Source organism: Rousettus aegyptiacus, unplaced genomic scaffold (genome assembly GCF_014176215.1).
Source record: "Rousettus aegyptiacus isolate mRouAeg1 unplaced genomic scaffold, mRouAeg1.p scaffold_m13_p_6, whole genome shotgun sequence".
Taxonomy (NCBI): domain Eukaryota; kingdom Metazoa; phylum Chordata; class Mammalia; order Chiroptera; family Pteropodidae; genus Rousettus; species Rousettus aegyptiacus.
This window is the reverse complement of record NW_023416309.1, coordinates 16,076,499-16,095,920: the sequence shown is the minus strand read 5'-3', so window position 1 is coordinate 16,095,920 and position 19,422 is coordinate 16,076,499. Positions and strand designations below refer to the sequence as shown.

Here is a 19,422-nt window from a genome sequence, read left to right as displayed (position 1 = left end):
GAACCCAAATACAAGGCCCTAAGACAACTCCACAGGCCCAAGTTCTGGGTTCTCTAAGGCATTTGGTCAACCTTACGAGCAGGGGTAGTGGTAGCAGAAAGTCAGAGAGTGTCCCAAAAGAGAGAAACGGAAACCACAGGAGCATCCCAACCCCATGGCTCTGCTGACCCCAGCTGATCCCAAGCACTAAAGGGCAGACTTAGAAAATTTTAAGAAAATCACTCCAAATCCTGGAGACCCTTAGGGACAGGGTCCAAATTTGTATCCACACTGCTGCTGTCCCAACAACACTTATCCCTCTCCATACACCCCCAACTCCGCTTTCCTCAGAATGTGTATCATAGTCCCAGGAAATGTTTAAATCCAACAGACACCTCTCTGGCACCTCCTACAAGAGATATACTAAGGAAGTAAAGGTACAGAGACAGGGCATGGGCCAGAATGAGTTTCCCATTGGGTAAGGGAGACTCAGTGACAAGAGGCAGAATGAGCCAGGTGCTAGTAGGAACATGACACCAGACCCTAGGAGCATGTGTGCCCTCTGTCATGAAGGCACATGGCATGGCTGGGAGGAGGGAACAGAGACAAGGGCTGAGCAGGGGTACCCAAAATGATGATAGAGGGAGACAGGCAGACAGTGTGTCCTGATGACTAGGGGAAGGAGCTGGCGGCCCTTCTGTAAGTCTGTCCTCTGTTTCTCTGCAGGGAGCTATGGAAAGTTTTTTGAGGTGAGCAGCCGAATCCAACCAGAGTTCTGGAAAGTCATCAGTTTTGTGAGCAGTCCCATTTGCAAAATAAATATACCATGATCCTCACTGGGTTGGTTTTAGAAGTAAATTATTGAACTTTTGAGGTCTTTGCAAACTGTTAAGCACTTACCACACAAGGCATTGCCAATAAGTTAGGATATGATCAACTAAATGCCAGAAGAAAAAAAAAAAGGTGCCCTGCTTTGTGAGAGCTGTCAATAAGGCCCTCCTGTATCTGTAATCTGGTTTTACCGGATACGATGCTGGGAGGGGGTGATTTTTGCTCGAACCCTGAAGGCAGACCCCTGCCACGGCTCCTGCCCTCACCAGTGAGAATTCTACCTTATCTGGAACCCAGAGATCTGTGCAAAGGAGCTGCTGCACACCCCCGTCCGCACCAGCTGCTCCTATATTTAGTTACTTGTGTGGTCACTTGGGAACTTTAGAGCCTGGCAGCTGCTCCGAAGGACAACTCGAGCCTCCTGAGCCATGTGTGCAAGCTCTCCCATCGCTGGCTCCGGCGGGTCCTCCGGACCACGCCAAGCCGGGAAGCGGATGGGGAGGTGAGAGCCGGCGGGCCGGATCATACCCAAGTGGCTCCGAAGGCCCCCTCAAGGCCAAAATAGAGTTGACCTAGTTTCCTATCCAAAGGAAAGGAGCCCGCTGGGGCGTGAGTAGAATCGGCCGGCGCCTTGTTTCTGAACCACGGGATTCGCAGCGCACTCTCGCGCTTCCCTATGAGCATTTAAAAACCCTTCGGCTACGCCTCTCAGGCCTGAGTGGGGTGGAGAAGGCCAGGGTCCCCGCGCCTGAAGCAAGAGGCCCGCCTCACCCCACCCCCCGGCACCCGCAGCCAATGACTCCTCGTTGCCTGCCCTCCGTTCTCCCGGCAGGCGGGGACTGGGGAGAATAAAGCAGGAACGCGAGAGAACGCTACCATCGCTAAGGTCCGAGGACTCGCATACTGCCAGGCGTATGCGGGAGGCGTGTGCAGCTCCCCAGAGCGGAAGCAAACCCCGAAAGTGTCGCTTCAGGGACGAAATACAGCTACTCCCAATAGGGGACCCTTCCACAGGGAATGGAGGCCCGCTCGGGACCGTGTCCCCGAGCTTCCTATTCCCGGGCACCTCTGCGCCCACTACCCCGAGCCTCGGGTCCAGATGCAGTCTGCAAGCAAGAACGGGTGCGGCGCCGGGACCCTGGGCACTGCAGAAGCCACAGCTGGTGCACCGCTGCTCTTTACACCGGGTGACCTGGGGGAGGGGAGGGTACTCTGCAGAAACGGGGACACTTCTCCCTCTCTCTCCCCCAGCCCCTCCAGAGCTTAGCCTCAGACTACGTTTACTTTGCGGGACACGAAGCGCGGGGCCCCGTTCCAGGCTGCTTTCTGCTCCACTTACGGCGACAATGCCTCCTAGCGCCCTGCGCAGCGCAGTCACGCTCCCTCCGCCGCCGGCGGCGCCCCATGCAACAGCCGAACGTTGGAGCCGGCAGGGAGGGGCGCGCCGGGCGGGCTCTGAGCGCTGGGTCGCCGGGCCAATCGCAGCGCCAGGACAGGAGCCTGGGCGGGAGCAGGTTGGAGGGCCCCGGCCGCGCGCGACCAAGCAGCGCGCGGGTCCTCAAGCCGCGCCCGGGAGCGGCGCGCGCAGAAAGGTGGCCCGCGCGCTCTCGTGGGCAGGGTGGATCTGCTTTGTGTGCAGCTTGTGGAGGGAAAACGCTTGAGAGGGCGGGGGGAGGGGGGGAGGGGGGAGGTAGACGGGAACAAATGACTGAAGTTCCGGATTTTTTTCTCAAGGGAATGGAGTTGAATTAGCCAGATCTGGTTACTTTGGGAAACATGAAAATGGGAAATAGGAAACTTTTCGTTTGATGCCTTCAGGCGCCCATTAAGGTTTTAGAGACAACAATTCTGGCTACGCTTTTACTTCACCTCTCTAAACCCCGAGGTTCTCCTCTATAAAATAGGGATTGAAACCTATAAATACCTGTTTCACAGGGTCATTCTGAGGATTAATACATGGGGAGCCGTTTCACAGGCTTTCATTTATGGAGGACTCACCATATACCCTCTTCAGGCTCTATGGATGAGGCCCCTGACTCAACTAGTAACGACGGAGTCAAATGCTCTAAAAAACAAAAAAGTTTATTAAATATGTGGGAGTCCTGCAGAAAGAATATAATTCTGCCTCTGGTGACTGGGGCAGTCAGATAAGGAATACACATTTCCCCAGGTCTTGATGGATGTTATGGGTTGAACTGTATCTCCTCAAAAAATGTACGTTGAACTCTTAATCCGCAGTACTTCAGAATGAACTTATTTGGAAATAGAGTCATTGCAGATATAATAAGGTCATATGGTGTAGGTTGTGACGGGTGCTCTTATGAGAAGAGACATAGACACACAGGGACACACCATGTAACAATGGTGGCAGAGATTGGAGTGATGCATCTACAAGCCAAGGACCCCCAAGGATTGTGGGCAAGGACTAGGAAGAGGCAAGGGAAGGATTCCACCTCAAAGCATCTAAAAAGGAACCAACTCTGCTGACACCTTGATTTCTGACATCTAGAACTGTGAAGGAATACATTTCTCTTGCTTTAAGTCTCCCAGCTGTTACAATTCCCCTAGAAAACTAATACAATGGTAGAGTAGGACCCAAGGGAAGGGAATTAAAAACATCTCCAAAGAAAGACTTTCAAAACTGAATGCCTATTATAGGCAAGGCTGGGTCTTGGAGTATACCAAAATGAATCAGACAGAGACCATGCCCTCGAGAGGTTACCCATGAGGATGCCAGAAAAGCCATTTTTTCTGACTCCTTTCTCCAGCGTCATCACTGCCACAGGTATGCCAGGTACCAGATATAAATAACGAATGGATCAGGTCTTGTCATACCCAAGCCAAGATCTTTATTACTCTAGACAAAGCAGCCTTTGCTACTTCTGTTTCATTTAAAACCAGCTTCACATTTCTGACTGATTTTCACAAGTGAATGTCTTCTCTCTACCCTGCTAGGCCATACAAACCTGAGATAGCCAGGACAGTGCTTCCATGCACATAGTAAGAGCTCAGTAAATACCACTGACTGATGGCCCCAGCTTGGGGTATCCCAAATTCACGCCTTATCTTACTCAGTCCCCTCTCCCAGGAATTTCCTCCTAGACCTCCAACTGCACATGGACAAGACTCCTCCCCAGTTCAAATGCCGCCTCTTCTATTCTTAGTGTGTTTGCTTCTCCAGGACACTTACTTCATCATGCCCATTATTATACCATCTCTGCACAAGTCTTTTCTCCCCAAACTTCCTGATTTCAAATAGACTAGAACCTGACACACGGTAAGAGCCTATATCACTCAGCACTTTTATTTCTGCATAATAAAACACCCCAAAACTTACAAGGGGCTTAAAACAATAATTATTTATTTAGTTTATGATTTTATGGACCAGCATTTTAGGTTGAGTCCAGCTGGGCAGTTCTTCTGATCTTAGCTGGACTACTTCATGCATCTAGGGTCAGTGGCTAGGCAGCCAGAGGCCTCTGCTTTGGAGAGTGTGTGTGGGGGTAGGTAACTAACTGTTGACTGAGATAACTGGGTCACCAGAAGTCTAGCCCAGCTGGTTCACATGGAGCTGCAGGGTTCTAAGAGCAAGAGCGGAATCAGGCAAGGTCTCTAAAGGTCTAGGCTCAAAACTGGCACTACATTACTTCCATAGTTGTATTGACCAACCCATGTCACAAGTCCAACCCAGGTCCAAGGGCGGGGAAATGGGCTCCGTCCTCTGATGGCAGGAACAACAAAGTCACATCGCAAGGGACATGGATACAAAGGACATGGATCCAAGGATGGGTGGAGAAGTGCAGCTCATTTTGCAATCTACTGCAGTGCCCAATAAATATTGCTGCAATACCTAGCACATAATGGGTGCTCAGCAAATGTTTACAGGTATCACTGACTACAATCAACTGGCAAAATTTTATCTCTCACTCACAAAATATCCATTGTCACCTTCAATTTCAGAATAACAAAGGAGGGGCTCAGAAAGATAGGGCTGTGCAAAAGTCTTCTGAGTGAAGTTCAGCTGGGCCCAAACAGTCTCCTCCAGAGAGATCCAGAGCAGTTTTGGAGGCCTGGGTCCTGTAGGACCCTGGTCCAAGCCTGGTCACCTGAGCTGAAAGCCGTATACCCTTCATCTATGAACAGAGAGAGGCTCAGTTGTTTGCCAGGACTTAAATGAAGCCCCTGTTGATGGCTGACAACTTGTAAACTGTCTATCAGTTAGGAAACCTCTTGTGCAATGACAAAATTGTTATCTGTTGTTTCCTAGAGCGTTGATCCCTTGCTGAGAAGGATAAATTCTCAGGGCACTTGCTGAAGGGACACTATCCTGTGGACAGTGCCAGTAGCTCAACTCTGATGAATGACAGCCCTGATGGGGGCCACTTCCCATCTAAAAATCACTAGACTCAATATCATGACTGGTGTACTTATAAAGAGGGAAAATTTGGACACAAACATGCATAAAGAGAAGAAAATGCAAAGAGACACAGGGAGAATATCTACAAGCCGAGGATTGAAGTTTGGAACAGATCCCCTCTCTCCCAGACCTTCAGAAGGAACCAACCCTGCTGATACCTTGATTTTGAACTTCCAGCCTCTAGAACTGTGAGACATTCTGTTGCTAAACCACCCAGTTTGTGGTATTTGGTTATAGTAGCCCTAGAAAATTAATACAATGTCTTAAATCTTTCCTTTTCCATTCTATTCTTCTCACATTTGTTCTTATCACACACCCCTTGAAAGAAAAGTATATTTAGGTAGAAACAAAACATAAAGTCCCATTAACATATGTGAGTCCAAATATATCCATCATCCTGAGCCCTCCACCTAGGGCTCTGCTGAAACTGATTTACCAATGGCCAGAACCTCAAAGTTACTCCAAATCACTGTCATCCTAAACAGAAGAGCAGTTCACCCAGTCCTTCTTCCAGAAGAAATTTCAGCCTGGTGAGAGGTACCCAGCATGGTTTGCAGGGTTTGCAAAGATAAGCAAGAAATAGTCAGTATCCTCAAGACCCTTGCATTTTGCTATGGAAAATAAGACTCAAACAAAGAGTGACTTTACTAAAGTGTTTCATGAGCTTCAGCCATTGCTACCTCCTTCCCGATATGTGCTATATCTGAGCCCCACCCAGTGGTGAGGTTGAGTCACTTACACAGGCTCATAGAGTTCATTTGCAGATCTTTTCCCAACTCTACATAGTAGAGTCACCTTGGTTATTAGAAATAGCCATGGTGGGAGAACTTACACCATGGAACTCAGCAGGACTTTTTTTTTTCCTTGGAGAGACAGTTTGCCAGCACACTATACTATTATTTACTTTTCCCTTTAAATTGACCCACTTTTTAACTTAAAAATGTTTATCTTAAAAGAAAACTTCATATCATTACTACAAATGGAAACTAGCATCACTTGCCATATATAAAAATTAACCTTAAAAATAAATACAGTCTACAGCCATGCCACCCTGAATACACCCGATCTTGTCTGATCTCGGAAGCTGAGCAGGGTCGGGCCTAGTTGGAGTACTTGGATGGGAGACCACCTAGGAAGACCAGGTGCTGTAGGTGTGTGTGGGGGAGGGGTGATAAATAAATAAATAAATAAATAAATAAATATTAAAAATAAATACATAAAGTCAATTATTACATTTTTATATCTCAATAAAACTAGAAAAGAATTAAAAATATAATGGAAATTAAACAATGTTATTAAATTCTAGCAAATTGCTAAAGGCCTGTTCCTGGAACTATTCTCTTTGTTACAAAAGATGTCTAATAAATGTGAGTAAAATGGTAAAGACACACCAGCACCTTGGGTGGGTCATTCAAAAGTAACTGACAGAAATTTGAAAAGGGAATATCCCTCTCACATCAGTGCTCCTGGACCACTGAGAATCCAGCTTCCAGCTTGGGAAAGCCCATCGAATTGCAACAAAAAGAAATATGGGTTGGGCAGTACCAAGTAAGGTTTCAAAGATAGATTACTTCCAATTTGCCCACCACCACCAAAAAAAATGATACTTGAATAAATTTTAAAAGATGGGTTAAATTTCAATAGGTATAGAAGGCCAAGTAAAGGGTGAAAGTAGAAAAGAAATAGGGAAAGGGAGATCATTCTCAGAGGAGATGGCTCAGCTTGAGCAAAGGCTTAGAAGCTGGAAAGGATACCGCATTCCTGTGTTCACTTTTGAACAAGTGTTCACTTTTGGCTGAGGCTTGGGGGATAAGGACACAGTGGGAATGAGATGAAAAGGTATATTGAGCTGATTGTGAGAGCCTTCTCTGCCAGAATGACAAGGTGATATTTGACTTGTAGGGTGTTTCAGTTAGTTATTGTTTTACAATAAACCGCCCTGAAATTTAGTGCCTTATAACAACAAATGTGTATTATTCCTCACAATTCTGTAGGTCAGCTGGGCAGTTCTGGTCTAAGCTGCCTTGGCTCATCCCTGCAATCAGGTTGGCACCTGACTGGGGCTGGATGATCTAGGATAGCCCCGCTCATGACTGGCAGTAGGCAAACTGTTGGTCTAGGGGCCTCAGAGGGGACAGACTGAGGCCTTTACTCCAGGTGGTCTCTCATCACCCAGGGGTCCAGCCCGGGGTTAGAAGGAAAACTCAAAGCAAAAGCACTTTTCAAGCCTCTGCTAGTGGTACAAATTTTCTCTTACCCCATTAGCCAAAAGATGGCGAAGCCTAGAGTCAATATGAAAGGGCCACCAAGGGTGTGAACGCAGGAAGGCATAAACATATTGGGACCAGAACTACAACAATCTCTCAGAGGTAATGGAGAGTTTTCAAAACTTTTCAGCAGAGAGTAATGTGATTAGAGAAACACTCCCAGAGGAAGGAATGTAGCATATGATGATTTGGAGGAATAATAATAATAATAATAATAGTTTATACCTAAAATGTAGCTATCACTTTTTCCACCAGACACTTCATATTATCTATTCAATCTTCTCTCTCTCTCTCTCTCTCTCTCACACACACACACACACACACACACACCCCTCTGTTAGCAGTCCCACTTAAAGATGAGGAAACTAAGGCATAGAACAGGTAAAGAGCATGTCGCAGTTCACACAGCTACTAAATGGTAGAATTAGAATTCAATCTCAGGTGGCCTAACTCCATAGCTTGCACATATAATTACTAAGCTACGGAAGGACCCACAGGAAAGTCCTTTGGTAGTCTTTGTGAGGAAGACAAGTGCCTGGCTTAAGGTAGTTGTAGAAGGAACAGAAAAAAGATAGATTCAAGAGATACCTCTAAGACAGACTCTGCAGGATTTGGAAATTGATATAATGGAAGATAAAAATGTGAGTGAGGTGTGGGGCATGGGGGACTTGGTTGTGTGGGACTAAGCTAGCAGGAGGACATGCTGGTGTGGGGATAAAGAGGAGGAGGGTTTAGGATGTGTTGGGAATGATGTTAAGGGGACATCCATTTGGAGCTATCCCACAAATTCTTGGAATTAGAGGTCTGAAGATCCAATGAGAAACCAGAGCTGGAGCTCAAGGCTGTGATCTCATAGATCAGAGGCTCTGTTTGAAAACATGCAAGAAGAAGAGAAAGAAAGAAGAAAAAAGAAAGAAGAAGGGGTGGGGAGGGAGAGATGGAGAGAGAGGGAGAGAGAAACTAGCAGGATCTGAGGTGGGAGACTCGAGGGGTATCTGAAGGTGAGACCTGGGGGTGAGAGAGAAGTCAGCTGGGCAAGGAGGGCAGGGCAGACTTGGCTCCGGAAGGCAGGGGCCTAGTGGTAGATTTGGGCAGCAGAGCCAGATGCTGCTGGAAGGTGAGGAGGGGAAGGACTGAGAAGGGTTGTTGGGTTTGGTGATTTGAAAGTTGTTCATCAACATGGCTAGGGCCAGGACCAGATGACAATAACATAACAACAATAACAACACATAGTTAGTATGCGTCAAGCACTGTTCCAAGCATTTTATACATATTTACTCATTCAATCCTCACAACAGCCCTTGTCATCATATCCACTCCCCCACCCCTACTTACGCCCCTGCATACTAACCACAGTGGAAATAAGAGACAATTTGTGGCCACTTTGATCCTTCCCCTGATCTTTCTTCATGGGCTCCTCCTCTCTCTTCTAAGCCTTTCTGGATGTGAAAACCCCTTCGGGTCCTCCTGTGAACCCTGTGTTTTCCCCTTAAGGACTCCCCTATCAAGATATCTCAGTGCTCAGCACAAAGGTGGATCTCAGCCTGAGGGAACTGCTCATTTGTGTCTTCTGTCTGAATAGCCTGAACACCCTCTCCTAGAAATACATGCATCCTATTAAATTTCTAGATCTTCAAAAGACACGAAAAGCTCTTTGAAGGCAATGACTAGGTCTTATTCATCTTCAAATCTCCCTTTGATCCCCAGCACAGGACTTGCATCTAAAACCAGGTCAGGATTTTTCAATTTATAGGTTATTACCCATTAGCAGGTGGAGAAGTCATTTTAGTAACTGTATTAATTATCCATTGCTGCATAACAAATTACTCAAAACTCAGTGGCTAAAAACAACAACACTTATGGTTTCTATGGGTCAGGAACTTGGGCGTGGCTTATCTGGGTCCCATAATTCTGAGTGTCTCAAGATGTAGCTGGGAAGAATCCTCTTCCTACTTCACTCATATGGTTGCTAGCGGGATTCAGTTCTCCTGGGCTATCGGACTAATACCTCAAGTTCTCACAAGGACTTGTTGGCAAGAGGGTCCCTCTGTTCTTTGCCATGTGGATCTTTCCACAGAGCTTCCCTCGACATGGCAGCTTGCTTCACCTGAGCAAGCAGACAAGAGGGCAGGAAGGGATGAAGGGATGAAGAGATGCAGAAGAGATCAGTGTCCAGAAATGAGAGGGAAGAGAAAGGGTCAAGAAAAAGAGAACAGACAGATGAGCACCTAAAAATTGTTCACTGGATGGAACATTAAAGCAGTCTCTGTGCAATGGAGGCCAACTAAAGTGATTGAAAAGTGAATGAATGGGAATGAGAGATTGATCAGCAAGTGTAGACAACTCCTTCAGGAAGCATGATAACCCTGTGTTTTAATCTGCTCAGGCCACCATAACAAAATACCATAGACTGGAGAGCTTAAACAACAGAAGTTTATTTGCTCACAGTTCTCGAGGCTGGGAAGTTCAAGATGAAGGTCCTGGTCGATTTGCTTTCTGGTAAGGCCTTTCTTCCTAGCATGCAGATGGCCACCTTCTCACCATGTCCTCACGTGGTGGAGAAAGAGCTTTGGCATCTCTTCCTTTTATAAAGGCCCCAGGCCTATGGGATCAGGGCCCCACCCTTATGACCTCTTTTAATCTTAATAACCTCCTTATAGTCTCATCTCCACATATAGTCACATTGGGGATTAGGGACTTAACACATGAATTTGGGGGATATACAATTCAGTATCTCACACCCACATACTCACCTTATGGTTACAGGGGCAAGTTATTTGGCATTTTGTGAGCCTTACTGAAACTGCCAAGCTGGAGCTCTCTTCACCTTCCCACATCCCTATCTTCTTCCCTTTCATTTTCCCTCCTCTGACCAGGAAGGTAGAAATTCACAGATAGGACATTGTTAAGAAAGTTGCCTGGCGATCAAAATACGAGAAGTTCTTCTAGAAGGAGGAAGGAGTTGAGTTTCTCTTTCCAAAAGAAACACACGCACGCCAAGAGCTGGGCTGGCCCACATGACTACTGTATAGACACAGATGGTCCCATTAAGGATGCCCCCCAAATACACCTTTAGCTTCAGTTGCCTGGATATGTCACAATAAATGTGAGTTTTTAGAACTGCAATATCCACATTCCGTCAAGTCATTTTAGCTTCTAACTACTGAACAATCCAGCCCCTGTCTATCTCTGCATTTCTCCTAACTCTGAATGTCATTCACTTACGCAACAGATACTTACTGAGCACCTACATGTGCCAGGCACTGTGCTAGTCCCTGGAGAGAAACAGAGACCATGACAGGCTGCTTTCATGGCACTTAATAGTCTAACGGAGGGGCGGATATTAATTAAATAATTATACAATTATGACTATATAGGTTGTGTGGAGGTGAGTCACGTAATGGCATGAGAGCCTCTAACAAGAAAATCGGACCTTGGCAGACAGGGCAGGGAATGCTGCCCCGAGAAAATTCATTTGAATAGAATGAGAATGATAAGGGATGAGGAGTCAACTAGATGGATATTAGGAAATATAGTAGTTTTCTATGATGCATATAGAAAATAGTAACAAATTTACAGGCTTTTGTTTTTTAAACAAAATCTTAGTGACTTAAAACAATACATTTATTGTCTCACAGTTTTCATGGGTCCAGAGTCCAGCACGACTTAGCAGGTTGCTCTACAAGGGTGCAACCAAGGCGTGAGGCAGGGCTACACTCTCCCATGAAGGCCTGACTGGGCAACTGGGGAAGGGTTCACTTCCAGGCTCACTTAGGTTTGTGACAGAATTCATTTCCTTGTGACTACAGGACTCATGAAACCTTGCTTTTCAAAGCCAGAAGGAGGAAGGGAGGGAAGAAAAAGAGGGAAGGAGGAATGGAGAGGGGGGGGGAGAGAGAGAGAGAGAGAGAAGAGAGAGAGAGGGAGAGGGACTCTGCCTTGAGCCTGTTATTAGTAAGATGAAGTCTTACCTAACATAATCACAGGAGCGACATTCTGTCATGTTTGCCATATTCTATTGGTTAGAAGCAAGTCAGAGTTCCCACCTATACTGAAAGGTGTGAACACTGGGAAGTAAGGATCATCGCGGGAGGGGGGGGGTGTCACCTTAATGTCAGGTCACCACAGAGAACAACCAGGCGAAGGGACCAGCATGTACAAAGTCCTCGTGATGGGAGGGAACATGGTCTGCTTAAGGAACAGGAGCACAGAAAGTGAGAGAAGAAAGGTAGGAGATGAGTCCAGAGCAGGCTTTATTCAAGATTCTGGGAGTAATGAGGAGCCATGGAAGACAGGGTGGTGACACAATCTAATACACACCACCAGTCATTGCTACTCCAGAGCTTCTGAGCCTAATTCAGTGCGGATAGATGAATAAACTCATCCAAATCCAGGCAAAGAACTGGATGCAAGGAGTTGTCACAAAGGCAAGGTGAATCCTATAGCTAGGTGGAAGCTCCACAAGGTCTGCCCTGGTTCACCCCTTAATCTAGAGCCATGGCCACATGAGGAGCTGAGTAAATATTTCTGAATGAATTGATGGAGAGATAGAAGCCAGATAGCTTGTTCAGAGCCTGTGCAGAGAATGGGATCTCCAGCAATTGAGTCAGACAGAGTCTTCTACCCTGAAGCCAACAGGGCCCACTCAGTTATCATAAAAGGATTCCCTTTGAAAACCTTCAGCTCCACCCAAGAGTGGGCAGAAGCTCCCCAGAAGCAGAGGGCCTCAACTTGGCAAGCACCCACCCAGGGGTCCCAGGCTCTGGAGACTGTGTGCCTTACCTCTGGGTTATGGCTGGCATAGGGCACAGTACACCACTCACTGTTTGGATGCCAGTGGATTTCCATTTCAAAAGTGCTCTCTCTGGTTGGAGCTCAAGCTTTCAAAACCAGCACAGACTACCTAATGCATTGTGACATTAAGAGTACTGTCCACTTTTACCTTGCAGGTCAAGGGTAATAGCGGTTCTCAAAGTGTGTTCTGGGGATCCCTGGAAATCCCTGAGACACTGTCCAGGGACCTATGCGGTTCCCTCTTTTTCAACTACATAATTCTTCAAGGTTGTACCATGAAGAATAGTGTTAAATTTGGGGATGGAGACAGAGAAAGGAACTAAGGTGTTGAATTGTAGTAAACAGGCAGACGATAAATTGGCTTCAATGGAAGACTTTATTATGTCTAAATAACTCTGAAGAAACCATACCTCATTTTCTGAAATCCGCAACTGCAGGCTTTTGTTGGCATCACCTGAAAAGACTTCCAAAGAAGGAAATATTGAGCCTGAAGTATATGTCCCCTATGGCATACATGCTATTTTCCTGCCTGCCCCTCTTCTCCCAGCCTCACGGCCCCTGGCATCCTCCTGGATATGATTGGTGCCTAACTACCATTGCCATTAGCCAGACCTTGGCTGGGCCTGACATTTAGTCTTCAGAAGAGCACTGTGAATGAAAGTTTCCTCCTCTTATTTTTCAGTTGAGAGAACAGGTTCAGAGCTCATGGTCATACAGCAGGCAGGTGGGAAAGCTAGCATCTGAACCAAGACACATCTAATGTCAAAGCCTGTGCACAGTGGACTGTTCCCAACCATGGTGAGAAACTAGAGAAATTCTAGAGTTATAGCAGATGCCCTTGGGCAAGCTAGCTTCTGTGAGGCTGCTTCCTTATCTGTAAATAATAATACCTACCTTTTTAAGGCAGTTGGGCTTATTGGAGATAAGATCTCTAGAAGGCCCAGTACATTACCTGACTCAGCCTAGATGCATACAAAAGTTATCTATAATTATCATCACCTTTTGAACGTATTCTGTTTCTTGTGTTTCAGGAGCTCAGGAAATGGATGCTGCTCATCCCCCAATGAATTCAACAGATGTGATAATAAAGAGTGGGTACCCATGGGGTGCCTTGCGCTCTTTATAACGCAGGAGGCCAGCAGGTACAGGGAAAGTGCATAGGATGGCCAGCCAGAAGCTCTATGGTTCCTGGCTGTACAACCTCATAGAAGTCATAACCTCTTTGAACCTCAGTTTCTTTACTTGTAGAATATAGATAGATAATAATAATAAGCAGCTTGCGTCCATCACAGGGCTGTGGCTCGGCTTGAGATAATAGTCTGAAAGTGCTTTGTAAGGCAGAAAATTGTTATCAAAGGTAAGGGACTATTATCCTTATGATAGAGATCTAGGGTGGGTGGCCTCATTATAGAAGGTGGGGAGCAGTCTCCCTCTGCCCCTGGGAAAGACAGACCCAGAGGGAACAGAGCACCAGGCGGGTACAGAGGAGTTGGAAGAAATGAGTTTTGGGAAGCCAGAGTGAGAAAATAGTGGAATAACAAGACTACAGAAAGAGCACACGTGGGTCGAGGACACCTAGGCTACTTCCATTTTTAAAAACTCAAATTGTACTAATGTTAAACGTTTCAAGAAAGGACTGCTCAAATGTGGTATAGTTTACATATTCAATCCTAGTAGTACATCAGGTATGGATCTAGGGGTACTGTATCTGTGGGGTCACAATTGCATCAACGGGTTCCCCGGCCCCAGTGATCTAGACAGACTCATTCAGAGGTAAGCCCCTGCTCCCAGTTCCAATGTGTGGGTTTTCTCCTCACTACAAAGCAAGTCTTTAATCCCAGTTGGGTGTTCTACAGTCAACTCAATTCTGACTTTAACTACTTGGAGATAGTGTTAGATCCCACAGGTTAAGAGCTCAGTCCCACAAGACCGCCGCCCCCCCCCCACACACACACACTTCGGATGCCAATCACAAGCCCAAGTTGTTACCTATGCTTCTCTCTGACTGGCTACAGATTGGATGTTCCAACAACCCCCTCCTTGGTTTGATTAATTTGCTAGAGAAACTCGCAGAACTCAAAACATTCTACTTAATAGATTACCAGTTTATAAAAGGGTATAACTCAGGCACCACCAGATGGAGGAGGTGCATAGGGCAAGGTATGGGGAAAGGGTATAGAGCTTTCATGTTCTCTCTGGGTGTGCCACTCTCCCCAAATCTCCACATGTTCACTATCCTGGAAGCTCTCCAAACCCTGTCCCCAAGTCCTTTTGGGGTTTTTATGGAAGCTTCATCATAAAGGCATGATTGATTAAGCCATTGGCCACTGGTGACTGAATTCAATCTCCAGTCCCTTTCCTCTCCCCAGAGGCCAGAAGGGTAGGACTTAAAGTTCCAACCTTCCAATCACATGGTTGGTTTGACTTTCTGAATAGTGAAGTAGTAGTGTTCTACTTGGGCTAAACACTTAGCTGCAACTTCCTCACTTGCAAAATGGGGATGATGGTAGCTATGTTGACAGTACCCATGATTATCTTTTCAATTCCATCTTAGACATGCTGTGGGCAGGGGCAACGCTGCCTAGAGCAGCGGTTCTCAAAGTGTGTTCTGGGGATCCCTGGAAATCCCTGAGACACTGTCCAGGGACCTATGCGGTTCCCTCTTTTTCAACTACATACATATATGAATCTGAGTTTTCTTCATATACTTGAATTAAAACACAATGGATTGAATGAAGAAACAGATATGAGGCTCCAGCTGTCTTCAACTAAGCAGACATTAAAATGTTTGCAAAAATGTAGATATTTGAATATATGTTGCTTCAAGAATACCAAAAGTTGTAATTTCAAGAAGCTTTTTGTACTTTTGAGAAATGAGCATCTGGGCTCCAGTCAATGTAAAAAACAAAAAACATAGGGTGTGAGGTTCCTCCTGAAACAGGGCCAGCTAATTTAGCCCCTTCCACAAGCCTGAGGGTTTATTACATCTCTGTTTCTTGAGTACCTCTCTCACTAAGACAGACCACAGCAAGCAGAAGCTGGGGGCAGAGGGAGGGGGGGAATGACAGAGAGAGAGAACAAAGAAAAAGAAAACAAAAGCTGCCAATTATGGAAGAAGCAAGGGATTCTGAACTGAAGAGCTTTTTGTTCCAGAAATATACTGATCATCTTTGGCTTCTCCTCTGTCATGGCTACGATCACTTTGATAGCTGTGGGGCTGACCCGGAACAAAACATTGCCAGAAAACGTTAAGTATGAGATTGTGCTGGAACCAGAACAACATAGGGTTGGTGAATCAGAAGAGTGCAAGGTAAAAGGTCTTGGAATCTCGAAATGTTCTAAAAAAAATATATATATATATATATATATATATATGAAATAGGTATTTATCTATGTACGGGGGGAAAAAAGCAGGGAAGTGATTCCAAAGTCCTAGCACCAAGAGACACTTATTTACCTGGGAGTCATAGCAGGCAAGCAGTTGCCTAGCATAGAAAATAAATGGTTGGCAGACAAGGTCCTGGCAGTGGTGACACCGAGCCTCAGCAACTACTCCTTTAATTTCCATGGTACCAGAATCATTACTGGCAAAGAGAAAGGTGCCTATGGTTAGATTACTGTCAACTATCTGCTGGGAAAATTTACTAAGAAATTGAGGTGGCTCAACTTGATGCCAAATGAAAACAATAATAGGAAACTCATGCTGCTTTAGACCTTGGGGGAGCCTCTATGCAAATCACTGCTGTTCCCCAAACCTAGACTACTGAATCTCCACAGAATGATCTGTACTTTTATCTGTATGGCAAGGACTACACTGTACACACACATAGCCTCTTGTGTTACAGGAAGGATCGAGCACTCTTGCAGAAACTGATCAAGGATATTCGGGGTACAAACACAACCCCGTGTTTTAACTGTACATATAACAGGGTGATGAATATAAGTGACCTGCAAGACAGCCCCTACACCAGGAAATTTGACAAGATTCTTCCATTTTGTTAGTTGCAAATCCAGGGTATTGAAAGCGTTTGATGATGCCAGCAAAGCATCTTTAAACTCGTCAACACAGTAACTGCGCTTACTCCCACTGCTCCTTCAATAGGATTTTCTTGCTGCCACTCCAAGGAATAATAAGCATTCACAACTTATTATTAGGTGGTGAAATTTTTAAACCCTCCATCAGAGGAACCCCCCCTCTTAGGAAAAGGTGATTGACTTGGTGGAAAAGTTCTGCTTTCAGCCCTGGAAAAAGCTAAAGTTATATTTTGGTAAACTGAAGAAGAACCTGAGTGAATGCTGCTTTTCCAGAATCTACGTTACCTCTTTCCATCAGAGGTATGGCAAGGATTTCACTTCACACCTAATTCCTGAAAGAATATTCATTTCATGGGCAAGATCCAGAGCAGCAACATGAGATGGACTTTAGGCGACATGCTGAACCTGACTAACTTGATCCCAGCTGAGCAGCCATTGTCCAGACCTCTCTCCTACTCCACTTGTATCTTCCTCATGGTTCTCATCTCCTTTATCCTGGTCACAGTGGCCATCATAAGTGTACTTATTTTTCACAAGCCATCACATTTCTGGAAAGAAATGGTATAGCAGGAGCAGCTGAAATCCGCTTGCTGGAGTGAGAAAAAAACTTGCCCAGGGAGCCCTTTCCTCTACAGTGGTGTACAAGGTTATCCGTCCTTGCTCACCAACACCAGTCTTGATCAGTATGAAGCTTCCTTGGCTTTGCTGAAACCTTTCCTTGGGAAGTATTCAGTACTTCTGCCTCAAGGACTTCCCGGCAGATGTTGTCTTTTTCGTGTCTTTCCCAACTCTCTCTCTCTCTCTCGTACTTTGTGCCTTAAAAACCTGCCACATTTCATGATCTTTGCTTTATAAAAGAACAACATTGGCTTTGTTCAGAAGAACAGAATCCTGTGTCCTATGCTGAGAAGTCGTACTGGCTAAAAGAAGACTCTCAGCTGTCCTCTGATAGACCCTTTTTCTCTCCTTTCCTATTTATTAAGAAAGCCATACAATGCCTTTGGAGAGAGTGGACACACATCCCATTGCCAGCCTGCCCTTTGCATGGCAGAGTTTTCTATACTAAGTAAATATGTTCTAAGGCCAAAGAGTTTTGCAAGGGAGTTTATGTGCTTGTGCAATTAATACAATACTTAACCTAATCTCAAACAGGGTGTAGATGAGTCACATATCCCTGGGTGCTGCCAAAGAGCTACAGAGTGGAACGCCTAGGCTAGAGATTTTTAAAAAGCTGATGTACATATAGGCATTCAGGTATAAGGGCATACTAAAGGTAAGTGTATTTATGTCAGGGTTAGAAAAATGCATCCTCCACTGTATTTATTGGGGTTTTGCTTTTATTTTAGTAAAACACATCTAACATAAAATATAAAATTCACCATTTTAACATGTACAATTCAGTGGCGTTTAGTGCATTCACGATGTTGTGCAACCATTACCATTATTCAATTCCAGAATATTTTCATCACTAAGAAATTGGCTGAAGACAAGACCATTCCTGGGTAGACTCAAACCATCAACCTTTCAGTAATAGCCAAATATGCTAACCAACTGATGTTATTGAGTTTTAAAGCCATGCTGTATTTTATGATTCCAGGGTTTACTTTAATAAAAGAGCTACATTAGTGTAGAGTGGCATGTATTTTCACTGTCATGGTATTTACACATCAAATATGCTGGGAACCAGATCCGAAAGTGTTGAAGTTACCTCTGTCACAAAAATATGGGCTCTATTTACTTATTCCAGGGAATAATTTGCAGCTATGGACCTTGTCATGGAAATATAAAGAGGCCCTGTACCTCCTTCCTTTAAGAATTGTTATAAGAGTTACCTGTTGAGCAGGAATGGAGTGATCTGTTATTCTGCTCCTGCCCAGGCTCTCCATCTCAGGATCTGGGAACTGACTGTTGGGCTGATTCAGGGCAGGGGTAGGGGAGAGGAGAAAAAGTTCTCCCACAAACTGAAAGCCAAATATCCCTAAATCTTTTGAAAAATTAAGTCATTTTTGACAATATCCAAGTGGATGTAAGTTCAATAATGTTGCAGACAGGAACATTTTCTTTTCTGATACAAATGAACATGTACCTTGATTAGGAATGAGAAGGCAAATTAGGACATCCTTAAATTCTTCTTAATGGTAGCTGGTTATATTGTTATAGCTAGTATTTATCAAGCATTTGTTGTGTACTATGCTCTGTACCCTAGTGTGTTAAATTCATTTTCTGATTTAATCCTCACAAAAATCTTAAGGTGGGTACCACCATTCCACAGAAACAGAAATAGGCTCAGCGAGCTTAAGTCACTTGTTCGAATGACTGAGCTAAAGCCTGGTATGCACTTAACCATTATTTTCTCTCTCAAATGTACTACTGGACTGTCTCCTTATAAATTCTAAACACACAACCTGCATGAATACAGGGTTTACGGGCATGGTGAAAAGGGAAGTAGACAAATGACCTGTTTCCTGGTAGACTTGTGATTTAATATTGCTTTAAGTGCACAAAGGCTGTCGTGGCAACACTGATACTCCATTCACGTACTTTGCATGGTAACATCTGGTGTACAATGCTAATCAATGATTCCCATACTTCTGGCTTCTTAATTATACTGCTTGCTCACTGCACAGCAGTTCAACATCAAATAAATAGTAGTTGATGATGATGATGAAAATAAAAAGTCATGTAAATAGAAAAAAGTTTGCAAAAATGTAAAACAATGCCACTGTTCTAATTTTTTTTAATATAAATTTAAGAATACCTTAACATGTAATGACATTATTCTATGAATTAATGAATATTAAAAATTAATTTTAGTACAGTAATTATCAATAGATATAATCCACATAAACAAAAGCTCTTTGTGTTGCTCAGCAATTTTTAAGAACGTAAACTTGGAGACCAGACTTTGAGACCGACCTAGATTTTTCAGGTACCTCGTGGTCCTAACCTTCCCCTGTGCTTCAGTTTCTTTATCTCTAAATCTGTACTCATCTTTGTGATATGGGTAGCTATTAATCTCTTTCTTTTTCTGTTTATTTATTGCATTACGGTGCATATAAGGACTGTCTCCAGAAGGATACACAACAAACTGGTACCAAT

At 44.7% G+C, this 19,422-nt stretch overlaps 1 protein-coding gene and 2 pseudogenes across 2 annotated transcripts in view; 2 read left to right on the top strand and 1 right to left on the bottom strand.

Moving 5' to 3' along the window:
* The window catches only part of LRRC20 (leucine rich repeat containing 20), a 72,283-nt gene extending 70,005 nt beyond the window's left edge, over positions 1-2,278 (bottom strand). Inside the window, exon 1 of one of the 2 annotated variants that reach the window (XM_016121072.2) lies at positions 2,150-2,278. The gene's annotated coding sequence lies outside the window, so the exon portion shown is untranslated. The remainder of the gene's footprint in view (positions 1-2,149) is intronic. The other variant, XM_016121073.2, reaches the window with a different exon arrangement.
* Positions 2,279-6,260: 3,982 nt separating this feature from the next.
* LOC118604576 lies at positions 6,261-6,381 on the top strand (annotated as a pseudogene).
* A 9,015-nt stretch (positions 6,382-15,396) lies between these two features.
* Positions 15,397-16,890, top strand: LOC107498204 (annotated as a pseudogene).
* The last annotated feature ends 2,532 nt before the right edge of the window (positions 16,891-19,422 follow it).